The sequence below is a fragment of the Eschrichtius robustus genome, chromosome 11 (genome assembly GCF_028021215.1).
Source record: "Eschrichtius robustus isolate mEscRob2 chromosome 11, mEscRob2.pri, whole genome shotgun sequence".
Taxonomy (NCBI): domain Eukaryota; kingdom Metazoa; phylum Chordata; class Mammalia; order Artiodactyla; family Eschrichtiidae; genus Eschrichtius; species Eschrichtius robustus.
In genome coordinates, this window is record NC_090834.1 from 71,224,012 (window position 1) to 71,239,550 (window position 15,539).

At 38.5% G+C, this 15,539-nt stretch overlaps 1 non-coding gene across 1 annotated transcript; it reads left to right on the forward strand.

Annotated features, from left to right (window-relative positions):
- The first annotated feature begins 2,266 nt into the window (after positions 1 to 2,266).
- On the forward strand, positions 2,267 to 2,339 carry TRNAR-CCU (transfer RNA arginine (anticodon CCU)). The gene has a single exon. It is a non-coding gene; the product is annotated as a tRNA-Arg (tRNA).
- Positions 2,340 to 15,539: the final 13,200 nt, after the last annotated feature.

Genomic DNA, 15,539 nt, shown 5'->3' on the forward strand with positions numbered 1-15,539 from the left:
ATTTCCTAGGGATTCTCAAATTAGAATCACTTTTGGCCTGTGTTAATGATGTAAATACCTTGCTTCTACCCCAGACCATTTATGGCCCATGCTGACCAAGTAACCCTGTTTTATATTATGTGACTACCTCACCCCATACCACATGGCCACAGCTGATTGAGGCCAGGTAGGCACCTGACTGAAGAACCACCAATACATAGGCTGGCCCACATCCTGTACGGTGGAATGACATGAAATTCTTTGCCTTAACTGAGGAAGGAGTTTGCTTACTAAAGACTGAACCTTACAAAAAGAGTAGATGCAAGAACATTTTCATTTTATATGCTGCAAGCACCTTCTGCCACACAGGATGGAAAAACAGATTACTTTTAGGAGCAGACCCTCCCCGTACTCTGGAAAGTATTATTTTTGCATGACTTTTTAGTTACATGAATATGAGTCAAGTATCTATCAACTTTCCTTGGGGAATTCAGTAAAAATATACAAATATAGATGGTTTATGTTGAAAAATTGAGTGTCATATTTAGAGGGGTAAATTGGTTTTTTTTTTTTTTAGCAGAACCACATCCTTGAAAATGATATTAAAAACATTTTTTCTTAATCTGGAAATAGAATAGCCTACACCTAAAAATCACTGTTTTGAAGGAAGGGATGTGATTTTGTTCAAGTAACTAGAAGTAGGAAATATCCAAAACGAGCTTGACTGCTTGGTTGTAAGCCTACATGTGATATTATAAAAGATTGAGTTGTTCACATTTTGGAAAATGGATGGCTCATTATTTTCAGAGGAATCTTATGATGAGAGCCTAAGGTAAGGGAGAATAGGTCTGAGAATCGGGGGGTGAAGAGAATGTGTGCTTCCACCTTCAATCACCCTGGGACAAGGTAAATTCTGGAGCATAATATGAGGACTCCGTGGGAAAGATAAAAGCAAAGGCCCCCTCCCAGAACCTTGGGGATTTGAGGAATGTACTTTAGGGAGGGGAAATTGGCTCAAGGGCACTCTAGCAAGCATTAGGCCAGCCCTCCAAACACTGTGCTGAGGCAGTCCAGGGCCAGCACTAGGGTGAGGCCAGCAAGACCGCCATGGGGCAACATATCAGGAGGCGTTCCCTCTTGGGGTTGTACAAGTGTGTGGTTGGCATCACAGAGTGCATGCCTTTGAAATTCTGTTCTCTGGGGGCCTTGCTTGCTTCACCCTAGTCCTGGCCCTGTGTGGCACTCTGATTATTGGGGAATGAGCTGTGGCAGAGTCTCACTCACAGAAGTTTACTTGCTGAATCCTGAAAGTTTCAGTAAATTAAGGATGAAAGCAGAGGCTCAGAAGCCTGATCCCTGAGGGGAGCAGAACATGCCAAATGGGAATTGAAATACGCAGCTTTGACACATTGATTATTTTGAGTGGAAGGCATTTGAGAAACAGCAGATGCAGGAAGGGCTCTCTGAACGTCTCCTTTCTACGTAAAAGCAGATCATAAAATTTCCCATAAGAAAAGTGTCCTCCACGTATCAGGAAGAGAAGAACATTCTTATCACCAGAGACTGGTAGTCAATGCCAAAATTGATCTGTACAAACCAACCTACTAAAACAACCCTTATCTTTTATTACTTTCCCCTAATATTTCCTAGTCACTTCCTCACAATTTACCACTTCTAGAAGGTTAAACTCTTTTCCTTTGTCTTGTCATTTCTCCACAAATTTATTGCCTTTTTGATTAAAAAAAGAAAAAAGGTATATAAGCTCTTGGTCCTAATTGCTTCTTCGGGTCTTCAGTTTTCCTATAAAGGCTCCAAGTGCACATAACAATATTAAATAAAATTTGTATATATTTCTCCTGTTAATCTCTCTTATGTCAGTTTAATTCTCAGGCCTGGCGACAGAACCTAAGAGGGTAGAGGAATGGTTTTCCCTCCCCTGAAGGGGTCATGAATGTGTTGAAGAGACTAATTGAAAGTTTGAGTATACAGGAACTGTGAGCTGGAGAAAAGATAAAGGGTGAGGATGAATTCGTAGTAGGGAAAGAAACAGATGCAGAGAATAGCAGACAAAGAATAGTTGATCATGGGGCACTAGAGAGATAGTACTTCAGTTTTTACTGCTGAGGACCCAAGAGCTGTTTTGGATTCTGCATGACCACCCAGTCCCATGGGACCCAGCTCTACCATGGTTCCAGCCATTCATGAGTGAAGCTCTCTGTGGCAAGCTGCAGAAAATGGCTCTAACTTAAGCAGAAGGGAATTTATTCAAAAGGCATTGGGGGGGACTTCCCTGGTGGTCCAGTGGTTAAGACTCTGCTCTCCTAATGCAGGGGGCCTGAGTTCGATCCCTGGTCGGGGAACTAGATCCCGCATGCATGCTGCAACTAAAAGATCCCGCGTGGGGCTTCCCCGGTGGCGCAGTGGTTGAGAATCTGCCTGCCAATGCAGGGAACACGGGTTCGAGCCCTGTTCTGGGAAGATCCCACATGCCGCGGAGCAACTGGGCCCGTGAGCCACAACTACTGAGCCTGCGCGTCTGGAGCCTGTGCTCCGCAACAAGAGAGGCCGCGATAGTGAGAGGCCCGCGCACCGCGATGAAGAGTGGCCCCCACTTGCCGCAACTAGAGAAGGCCCTCGCACAGAAGCGAAGACCCAACACAGCCATAAATAAATAAATTAAATAAATAAATAAACCCAAAAAAAGTTAAAAAAAAAAAAAAGATCCCACGTGCTGCAACTAAGACCCAGCGCAGCTAAATAAATAGATAAATAAATTTTTTTTTTTTAAAAGGGGGCATTAGGGGGATAATCAAATTGACAGGAGGTGGGAGAGTCAGACTTGAGGACTGGTGGGAAGCAAGACAGCCCTAGAGACAATAGCTGTCTCGGTGGCAGGAATGGTCTGGTCAAGATGCTGCTATACAGACAGAAGGGAAATTTGATCATTGATAGCTTCAGTCTCTTTGTCCCTGTGCCAGAGATTCAAATTCCAGGGAGGGAATATACAATGCCCTAGCTTGGGTCATGGGCCTGCCATCCTAGCTTGGGTTACAAGCCAAATCTCAAATAATAGCTCCAAATTAATCAAAGTGGAAGAGGCAATAGGGGAAAAGGAAACTGGGGGGCTAAGAACAGGAAAAGATGAATATTGGGAAGCCAAACCAAGAACTGTCCACTGCCCAGCAACATGGCTTTCTGTCCTTTCCTGTGTTGCCATAGGCCTTCCCATATGATTCTGATTCCTGTCTTGTGATTCCTGTGAGTACCATTACCCCGGCTATCCCATAACTGTTACTTGAATGATTCTCAGTCCCTTGCAACAGAGAAAGCTGAGGCAGATTGTGAGGAAAAGGGTGCTCTTCTGCTTTTTTTTGGTCTGTCTCCTACAGAAATTATTAAAAACCTCTCAAAAAAAGATCCCAACTTGCTTCTTCAGAGACTGTTTGGCTCTGCTGGATTCTCTTGACTTGTCAGCTTTTTCTTGGGACATTTTCCATGTGGGAAGGGAAAGGGGTCATAACATAATAGTATTACTTTCTCAGTTAATGTTTAGCATGGTTCGGCTCAGAGATCAGCCTAAAGGGGCAATACATGGGCCCTTACACTCCCTCATTCTTTTTTTAATTGAGCTATAATTCACATGCCATAAAATTCACCCTTTTAAGGAATGCAACTCAGTGGTTGCTGTATATTCACAAACTTGTGCAACTATCACTACTATATACCAGAACATTTTCATCAGTTACTCCCCATTTTCACCTCCCTTCAACCCCTGACAACTACTAGTCTATTTTCTTTTAATAAATGTATTTATTTATTTATTTATTTTTGGCAGTGTTGGGTCTTCGTTGCTGCGCATGGTCTTTCTCTAGTTGCCAAGAGCGGGGGCTATTCTTTGTTGCAGTGCACAGGATTCTCATTGCGGTGGCTTCTCTTTGTTGCAGAGCACAGGCTCTAGGTGCGTGGGCTTCAGTAGTTGTGGCACACAGGCTCAGTAGTTGTGTCTCACGGGCTCTAGAGCGCAGGCTCAGTAGCTGTGGCGCACGGGTTTAGTTGCTCCCCGGCATGTGGGATCTTCCCAGACCAGGGATCAAACCCATGTCCCCTGCATTGGCAGGCGGATTCTTAACCACTGCGCCACCAGGGAAGTCCCTACTAGTCTATTTTCTGTCTCTATGAATTTGCCTATTCTGGACATTTCATATAAATAGAATCATATAATATGTGGCATTGTGTGTCTGGCTTCTTTCATTTAGCATAATGTTTCAAGGCTCATCCATGTTGTAACATGTATTAGTACTTATTTCTTTTTATGGCTAAACAACATGCCATTGTATGGATACATCACAATTTGTTTATCCACTCATAATGATAGATATTTGGGTTGTTTCTACTTTATAGCTACTGTAAATAATGCAGTTATGAACATCATGTACAATTTTTTGTGTCCATGTGTGTTTTCAATTCTACTGGGTATACACCTAGGAGTGTAATTACTGGGTCATGTGGTAATTCTATGTATAACATTTTGAGAAACTGACAAACACCATCTGCAAGCTATAAGGTTCTATTCCAGATCCTCAGCAACACTTGGCCCTCATTTTTATTTTTACCATTCTAGGGGGTGTGAAATGGTATCTCATCGTGGTTTCCTTTTGCATTTCCCTAATGGCTGATGATGCTGAACATCTTTTCATGTGCTTATTGGCTATTTATGTAACTTCCCTGGAGAAATGTCTATTCAAATCCTTTGCCCATATTTTAGTTGGATTGTCTTTTTACCATTTAGTTGAAAGTGCCCTTTATGTATTCTGGATACTAGTTTCTTATCTGATATATAATTTGCAAATATTTTCTCCCATTCTGTGGTTAGTTATTTCACTTTCTTGACATTGAAGCACAAACATTTTAAATTTTGATGAAGTCCAATCTAATTTTTATTTGGTGGCCTTTTTTTTTTTTAACATCTTTTTTGGAGTATAATTGCTTTACAATGGTGTGCCAGCTTCTGCTGTATAACAAAGTGAATCAGCTATACATAAACATATATCCCCCTATCTCCTCCCTCTTGCGTCTCCCTCCCACCATCCCTATCCACCCCTCTAGGTGGACACAAAGCACCGAGTTGATCTCCCTGTGCTATGTGGCTGCTTCCCACTAGACATCTATTTTACATTTGGTAGTGTATATATGTCCATGCCACTCTCTCACTTCATCCCAGCTTACCCTTCCCCCTCACTGTGTCCTCAAGTCCATTCTCTACCTCTGCGTCTTTATTCCTGTCCTGCCCCTTGGTTCTTCAGAGCCTTTTTTTTTTTGTTTAGATTCCACATATGTGTGTTAGCATACGGTATCTGTTTTCCTCTTTCTGACTTACTTCACTGACAGTCTCTAGGTCCATCCACCCCACTGCAAATAACTCAATTTCGTTTCTTTTTATGGCTGAGTAATATTCCATTGTATATATGTGCCACATCTTCTTTATCCATTCATCTGTCGATGGACACTTAGGTTACTTCCATGTCCTGGCTATTGTAAATAGAGCTGCAATGAACATTGTGGTACGTGACTCTTTTTGAATTATGGTTTTCTCAGGGTATGTGCCCAGTAGTGGGATTGCTGGGTCGTATGGTAGTTCTATTTTTAGTTTTTTAAGGAACCTCCGTACTGTTCTCCATAGTGGCTGTATCAATTTGCATTCCCATATTTGGTGGCATATTTAAGAAATCATTGGTTAATCTAAGGTTATAAAACCTTATACTCATGCTTTCTTCTAAGAGTTTTACAGTTTAAATGTTTACATTTAGTTCTTTGATTCATTTTGAGTTAATTTTTTTATATGGTGTGAGGTGGGGGTACAAATTCACTCTTTTGCATATGGATATCTTGCTGTCCCTGTGTCATTTGTTGAAAAGATTATTCTTTTCCCCTTGAGTTGTTTTGGTATCCTTGTTGAAATCAAATGACTGTAAATATAAGGGTTTATTTCTGGACTGTCAACTTGATTCCATTAATCTATATTGCTATCTTTATGCCAGTACCACAATGCCTTGATAATTGTAGTTTTGTAGTAAGTTTTGAAATCAAGAATTGTGTGTCCTCCAACTTTGATCTTTTTCAAGATTACTTTCGCTATTCCAAATCCCTTGCTATTCCATGTGAATTTTAGGATCAAAAGAAAAGCTGTTGGTATTTTGATAGTGATTGCACTGGATCTGTATATCAACTTGGGGTATATTGCCATCTTAACAATATTAATTTTTCCAATCTGTGACCATGTCTTTACATTTATTTAGGTCTTCTTTAATTTTTTTCAAAATTTTTAATAATTAAAAAAATTATTTCTAAATATTTTATTTGTTTGATGCTATTGAAAATGGAATTGTTTTCTTAATCTTATTTTCTTACTGTTGTTTGCTGGTGTACCTAGGTACAATTGATATTTGTATATTGATCTTCTATTTTGCAACTTCAGTGAGTAAATTTATTTCTTAGTTTTAATGGTCTTAATGGAGTCTTGGGATTTCCTATGTACAAGATTATGTCATCTACAAGTAGAAGTAGTTTTACTTCTTCCTTTCCAGTCTGAATGGGGCTTTTCTTTTTTCTTTTCTTTTCTTTTTTTTTCTTTTTGCCTAATTGCACTGACTAGACTCTCTAGCACAACGTTGAATAGAAGCGGCAAGAGCAAACATCCTTGTCTTGTTCCTGATCTTAGGGGGAAGCTTTAAAACTTTCACCATTAAGTATGATGTTTGCTGTGGTTTTTTCACAGATGCCCTTTATCAGATTGAGGAAGTTGCCTTCTATTCTTAGTTTGTTGAATGTTTTTATCAGAAATATAGAGATTAGATGATTTTTTAACTTTATTCTATTAATGTGGTGTATTACATAGCTTGATTTTTGTATGTTAAACCAACATTGCATTCTTGGGATAAGTCCCAATTGGTCATGGTATATAATCCTTTTTCTATATGTTGCTAGATGTGGTCTGCAAATGAACAAATATGCAGCTATTATTTTGCTGAGGATTTTTGTGACTATATTCACAGGGATGTTGGTCTGTAGTTTGGTTTTGTCGTTTTCCTTGTGACGCCTTTGTCTGGTTTTGGCATTAGGGTAACACTGGCCTCATAGAATTAGTCAGGAAGTTTTCCCTCCTCTTCCATTTTTTTGAAGTTTGGAAAGGACTTTAGTAATGCAATTAAAGCCAAGAAAATGAAAGACGGTTTTGTGCTGCATAATTCTACCCTTAGAATACAAAATATTACATACCAAGATAGACTATTACGAACAAGGTACTAAATATTTAAAAGACAAAAATCAAGCCAACAAGTTTTGTCCCAGATTAAGTTTACCCCCTCCTAAAATTCCTAGAGATAATTTACTTAATCTATATCACAAATTTATTTTTAAACCAATGACTACTGTGTTAGTGAAATGGCAAATAAAGCATACTCTTTGAAAAGCATTCAAGAAGCACAGCAACATATTAATAAGAAAGTAAAAAGAAATAAAAATACTACCCTCCAGAAATAATCATCAGAAATATTCGGTGAACACCATTTCAGACCATGCTCTATATCACAGTTATTTAACTCCATATTTAAATGTACTCATTGTTTACCACCAATCCTCTTACTTTACCTTCTCTATACTTAAATCTCATGGATATATGGATTTTTTTTTTAAGTAGTTTCGTGCTAGGACTCCTGGGTAATGTGATTCCTGAGTTCCTTTCTGCTTAGGGATGTTAATATGCTTCCTTACATGTGCAGTATTCTTGTCTCACATTTTAACTTACTAGAGATTGTTCTATTATTTCCTGGCATGAATACTGTTGTGGAAGAGTCAAAGGATAATCCCATTTCCCCCTCTTATAGATCACCTTCTTTTTCTGGGTTGAGGCTTGAAGAACATTCTTTAATCCTTGAAATTCAACTTAATTTGACATGTTTCATCTCAGGTAGATCATTCTGGAATGATCAAAATCAGCCCTTTAATTTACAGTTTCAGTTTCTTTTAATACTTTTTTTTGCTGCATTTTTTTGGTCACCTCTATTTAGACCTTTTTAAAAATTTTTTTATTGGAGTATCATTTATTTACAAGGTTGTGTTACTTTCTGCTATACAGCAAAGTGAATTAGTTATACATATACATATATCCACTCTGCATTTTTTAAGCTCACTCTTTTAGGGATAATAATTAGTCTTATGTTGGATAATGTTTGTCCTCTGCAATGACTAACTTCTAATTGCTTTCACCTTTGTTTTCTTCTCTTATAAGTGATTAACCAGGCTTTCTTTTGTGTTAGATATCTCTTTTCAGTTGTGTCCATTCTATTTCTTCCTATTTCATATTAATTTGTTAGAGAAAGTTAGTGTTATTTTGGTCCTTGAATTGTTTTCGCAACTCTGCAATTTCCCTTTCCATCTCCTGGTCTCATTTTATCTGGTATTTGAGCTCTTGCTTTATTGAACTGAAATTCTTATTAAATTTTCCTTAGGTGTACTTATGAACATTTTTATTCCGCAAAGTATTTAAATAGTTCCAGATGTTTCTTCTTTAACATCCCACACTCATCTAAACTCTCACCATTTGGGTATTTTGCAGGGGCAGAGAATGTTTAATGCATGTCCTTATTTCTGTCATGTTTTAATACTATCAATAAGGATGCTTTTGCCTGCAAATAACAGAAACTCTAACTAACAATGTTTTAAACAATAAATACTTTCTGTTATCTTACATATCTAGTATCTAGAGGTAGTCAGCTCCAAGGTTATTTCTGCAGTTTAACTATGTCCTTGAGGATATAAGCTCTTCCCATTTTTCTGTTCTGCCATACCTCAAAATCACAGGATAGCTGCCACAGCTCCAAGATTCAAGTTTATACACACCAGCATCCCAGGCAGCAAGGAAGGGGATGGGCTAAAAGGGCCTTATCATTTTTTATCTCTCTTTTTTTCCAAAAAGAAACTTTTCCTAAGAACCTCTCTCCCTTCCACCCCAACCCCTAAGCAGACTTCTCCTTTCTTTTTTCCAGAACTTGATCATATGCTCTTCTGTAAATAAGTCACTGAAAAAGGAGAACTGGATTGTCATGATTGGTCTAAGACAGTGATTCTCAACTTAGGGTGATTTTGACCTCCAGGGGACATTTGGCAATATCTGTGAACAGTTTTGGTTGTTACAACTTCAAACCAAAATCAAACCAAAACCAATATTGGCAAGGATATAGGGGGAGAATAGTAGTGGAGTATATGCACTACCTACCTATACACCATTGTCTAGTGGAAGGAAACCCATTTTCAGCTAGAATACTAATGAATAATTTATTTTTCTCACCAAAAGGGTTGTTAAATTGTCCTTCCTTTGCCATACAAAGGACAAAATAGAACTCAGAGAGAATGTAGAGGTCCTAGATATATAGAGAGAAATGCTTCAAAATCATGCAGTCAGAAAAAGAGAAAAGTAATTGGGGTTTAACAAGTGAAAAATACTTCTGCAGAGTATAAGAAGAATAAACATATGAAAATAAACTAATCAAAACAGTCCTTAATGTGAACTTTGTAAATAACTCTACGAACAAAAGTAAAGGTTAAGTAAAATAGAGGATAAATTAGAAAAAAGGACATCTGTGGTAGACAGAATAATAAGTCCTCAAAGATACCCATGTCCTAATCCCTGGAATCTATAAATGTTACATGCAAAAGGGGTTAAGATATGAATAAATTGTCATGAAATAATCAAAAAATTGTCATGAAATAATCAAAAAATCAAATATTTTTTGATTATCCTCTGAGGCCCAGTGTAATCACCAAAGTTCTTACAAAAGGGAGGCAGGAGGGTCAGAGTCAGAATAAGAAAAGTGACAACAGAAGCAGAGTTGAAGTGATGCCATAGCCAAGGAATGCAGATGGCCTCCCCAAACTAGAAAAGGAAAGGAAATGGATTCTCCGTTGGAGCCTCCAGAAGGAATGTAGCCCTGCTGACACCCGTGTGAGACTTGATCTCCAGAACCGTAAGATAATAAATTTAAGTTGTTTTAGGCCACTAAGTTTGGGATAATTTGTTACAGCAGCATTACAGCATCCAAGTACAGGCTGACATACAATAAGAACAGCATGAGACAAAGCAAAGATCATCTACAGGACTTGGACAATGCAGACAAGAGGAATCAAAACTGGATCAAAACAGAGGCAATACCTAGCTAAACACTAATTAAGAGTTTTCATCATTTTTCATAGTAAGAAAACTGGACATTTCTATGGAAATTCACTGTGTATTTGTTACAGTTTGATGTATGTATTATTTAAGGTTCTCCAGAGAAACAGATCCAATAGGAGATTTTATATACGTGAGGTGGTGTGTGTGTGTGTGTGTGTGTGTGTGTTTTAAGGAATTGTCTCATACAATTGGGAGGGCTGGCAAGTTTGAAATCTGTAGGGCTGGCCAGCAGCCTGGCAATTCAGGTTGATGTTACAGTACTGAGAATTCTGTAGGGCAGCAGGCTACGAACTCAGTTAAGGTTTCTATGTTGCAGTTGTGAGAATTCCTTTTTCAGGAAACCTCAGTCTTTGCTCTTAAGGCCTTGAACTGATTGAATGAGGCCCCATCATATTATTCAAATTGCACTGATTTAAGTGTTAATCACATGTTAAAAAAAAAAAGCCCTTACAGAACATCTAGTCTGTTGTTTGACCAAACAACTGAGCATATAATCTAATCAAGTTGACAGATAAAATTAACCATCACAATGTACACATGTACATTTAACTCTATAGTAGAATACACTCATTAATTAACAACAAATCCCTTGTATTCATCAATTTGCTTTACTAGTATTTAGATAAAGATTCTTCATCTGGAATCCATGGACCTCTAGAGGGTCTCCCATCTTCAGGTGGGGGGAGGAGGTCCATGAAACATTCTAATTATATACAGCATTTTGAGTTGATGTGTGTTCATTTTTCTGGGTGATGAGTCCATAGTTTTCACCATATTCTCAGAAGACTCTAGAAGGGTATGAAACTGGCCAAGAAAGGTCAAGAAGCCACTATAGACAGTCATCTAAACTGAGTGGACCACTTTTGCCATTTGAAGACTGGGTTCTCATGTCTGAACAAGCAGCACCCTTACCAACTGCCCTGGGAGTTACTCATTACACAAAGTCCTCACCAACTGCAAATAATAGATTAAATATAAATCTTTGCTTTCCAACAAAGTTTTCTATATCTTACTCTGATATGATAATACAAAGTGGGGGGATGGAATGGTCCCATAGTTCAGTCCCAAATGAGTCTTTCAGAAGCAATTTTTGGGTCATTATAATTTTATGGGTGAGCTATTTAGTTAATTCCTGGCAGTGGAGTGAGCAGCAGTGAGGAGCCTTCTAAAATTTTAGAAATGAGAAAGAATGCTGCTCTTTGAATCCTAAACCTATCAACTCAACACATATAAGAAGCCAGCAAAATGTCTCCTAGGCCCTGAGAACAGCTACATAGTTAAAGTGAATAAATCAATTAATAGGAAAAACTAGTATTTTAAAGCAGTTCAGACTACAAATGGGCTGCACAGGGGAATTTATAGGGTGATGGAAATACTCTATATGATGCTGTAGTTGTAGACAGATGACTTATGTCTTTGTCACAACCCATAGAATTATGCATCACAAATAGTGAACTTCTGCATGCAAATTTCAAAAATATCAACCAGGATGCCCAGGGATCCCAGGATGGAATGCAGACAATGACTAATGAACATAATTGTATTACAAATGTATAATGTAACTTGACTGAAGGAAGTGAGGAAAACAGGAGCTAACTTAAGTAACTTTGGAAAACCATGTTTTGACTGGATACTTTAAGGCTAAAGACAAAAGTAGTTGACCTGAGTTAGCATTTCTGAAACTGCTTTATATATATACTAGGGTAGAAGAATTAAATAAGTTGTGGATAATAGGAGGCAGATTTCCAACTGTCAGATAATAGTTAAAAAATTAATTACAGAGAAAGAGGCTACAGTTAATCCTATAGTGCTGTATTAGAGTTGGGGATGTATGGACTCATGTTTATTTTAAGATATATGCAGGCAGATACAGAAACATATATATGTGTGTTTACATGGGTTAGTATCTACGTGTACACACGCATACATACACACACACACACACACATTTGCTAGCTTTGTTCACTGAGTGGGCTGAGAAACAGTGGCAACTCAGTAGCAATGAGCACACCCAGGACCCAAACCTTGGTTTCTAAGTATAATTCTCCAATAAAAGGATACTGGAGGTAACCTGAAATAGCTCTCAAAGCTAGAAAAATTTGGCCAAAGCTGGAACTATTTGAGCAACAAAATAATGACAGTACTCTATTATGACCCAAAGAATAAAATATCCATGAACCTATACTGATATAAACAATTGAATAAATAAGTAGATAGGTAAGTGCTGAAGAAAGAACAAATTTTTCTTACAGAAGAATTCAAAACAATATTTGTAGATACTTCCTCCTCCAGGAAGTAGAGATAATTCCCCTCTCCTTGAGTGTGGGCTGGACTTAGTGACTTGCTTCCAAAGAAAGTATGGGAAAGAAAAATAGTAACTTTCAGTGGAGAAAACTGGCAGGTACTACCTTAACCAAGGGAATAAGGTTAACATCATCAGTAATAAATCATTTTGATATCATATACCTCCTGATACATGATGTGCAGAGAAGGCACTTCACCTTTGTGGTAATTTCCCCCAAAACTCATAACTCTCATGTAATCATGAGAAAAACCCAAACTGAAGGACATTCTCAAAGTATCTGACCAGCTCTCATCAAAACTGTCAAAGTCATAAAGAACAAAGAGACTGAGAAACTTTCAAAGATTGGAGGGGATTAAGGAACCGTGATGACTAAACGCAGTATGGGATACCGGGTAGGTTCCTCAAATGGAAAAAGGACATTAGCGGAAAAACTGGTAAAATACAAACAAAGTGCAAGGTTAATGGTATTATAACTATGTTAATTTCTTAGTTTTGACAACTGTACCATGTTTGTGTTAAGATGTTAACAGTAGGGGAAGCTGGGTGAAGCGTACATGGGAACTCTTGATACTACCTTTGCAACTTTTTGGTAAATCTAAAATTATTCCAAAAGCATAAGGTGGTTCTGAAAAGCAAATTCTGACAGAGTGCCTAGTACAAGAATAACGTTCTTCTGTGGGTCAAGAATATTTCCCCAGGCCTGAGCTGGCTGAAATACACCTCAGGTCTAACTATATGCTTTTACTGGAACTCCCTGCTTATCCAACAACTTTCAGAATGTTGATTCAGCCTACAAGAGACTGTGGTCTTGGGAAAGGAATGCAGTGAAGAGGGCACAGGAGCATAATGTCACTAGAAAGATATATCCCCTTAATATAAATCAATCATCCAGCATTCAAGCTAATTGCACCAACTCAGAAAATTCTGTTATGAATCTCTTACTGAGAACCTGTTCATTCTAGGGTCCGAAGTCTATTTTCTGGACTAGCAAGCCTCAAATTCAGACCTTACAGTCTGGTGGGTTCCCTCCCCAATTCCTCCCCACCCCCACTCCCAGCACCCCTTTATCCACGTTGTTGTTCCAGCCCATTAGGCCTCCCAATAGTCAGCTCTCCCAGTGATACCTCCAGTAACACCATACCAGCTATATACAAGGTATTTCTGGTATCTTGGCATCCCTTTTACTTTCTTGAATAACATGAATACCAGTTTAAAAAGTGAGACTCCCTCAGCTCCCTTGATATTTTTACTAAGTAAATGTTGTGGCTGTATCCTATAAAAATTAGGGCACAACACCAATAAACAATGACTCTAGAATCCAGCCTCTACCAGGTTTTTACTGTGCTGAAAGAAAAGAACTTGATTCTCTCCCTCCTGTATAACTAATTTTTCTTTAATCTCTGTGTACATTACTTGTGCTTTTCCTTATCATTCTACGTTTGAAGGCCTATGTAACCTGAATTGCCACTTTCCTTTTCAGAGATGAAGAGAGAAGTACTCATGTCATTTGTATTTCAAGTATGAAGTCATTCCTCTTTCTCACTTTTTTATCCATTCTAAAATTTTGCCTTGAACTTCAAGTTCTTCTGGCCCACATGACTCTAACCTGGTTGTCAATAATTTTTAGTAACTATTGTAACTGAGAGCTTTCCTTTCCACTCAAAGTTCACCAAACCCTACACTAAAAACAGAAATGTGTTAGTGAATCAAGCAGAGGCATGCAGAGCATCTTATTGTGTAAGCCACAATGAAAAGTAAAGTTGCCGAATATTTGTTTCCTTTTCATTATTCAAACTTGATTACATATAATTTTGTGTGTGTGTGTTTCCTACGGTAAATACACACTTAACTTTGAGAAATGGATGGGGTGATTTTTGACTGAGAGAATTTCTATCTTATTACTAGAGACAAGCCTGGACCTTGAAATGCCTGACTTCTGTGTATTTCTCTCACAGGATTGGGTAAAGAGTGGGAAATTTCCTTCCCTTTTCATTGTGGATGAGCAGTTAACCCCCCTCATTCTTCTCTCTGGGAGCTGATCCTTGCCAGGGTCCCAGGGCCTTGACTCAGTTTCCTCCTCATTCTGGTCCCCTGTTCCATACTGTGCTCACAGTAGGTGAGGTGAAGGGGAAAGCAAGCAAGGAAGGGGAAAAAAAGCCCAACCTGCTGTTGCCACGGTATTAGTCAACACCATGTCCTTCTGCATCACCTCCTTCCTAACTTTTATACTACCCTCATGGTCAAGAAAGGCTGACTGGACTGGGAACTTCCCCAGTTGAGATTTTATGAGAAGAAGGAGTGAGAAAGGGTAAACTCCATCCCAATACATCTTCAGACCCTAATTCTCCCACTCCCTGACATAATGCCTCACCCTTTTCCATAGAACTTTCTTTTAGGTTCTTTGTAGACTAATTTCTTGCCTCATGTTTCAGCCTTTGGTCAGCCCCTATTCTCCCTGCTCCTCAACCATCCCACACCCTACTCCATTGTCATGCTGTTCTTGCACCAGTGCCGGTAACGTGGAGGGTCCACTCTCATTGTCACAGGGAAGAGAACAGCACCTCCAGGGAATGGTACTGAAGAAAGATTTGCTTCTAGCACCTCAAGATGGAATTCTGTCATTTACCTTGATAAACCTAAAGAATAAGCATATACCACTATCTCTTGATTCATTTGTTTTATCAATGAATGATCAATTAACTGCCTAGTCTCTCCATCTTTTCAACGTACTCACATATTTCCAAGTGAAGATACTTAGTAGGCAAAGTTCAGGGGACAGGAAAAGCCTGGATGTTTAAATTTGGGAGTTGTCAGCATCCATATGATATCTGACATACAGATTGAATAAAGGCGCAAGCTTCAATCCTTATAATAAATTTTAGTAAAGCTCAATTTCTTTTTCATTTCTGTATATATACATAGTTTAAAAACACATCTATAGAAGTTCTCACATTTTCTTCCCACACATGCCTGGGGTGCTAGAGCCTTGCTTTAGAGAAAAGTGCTCAGGGATACAGAAATCCAATG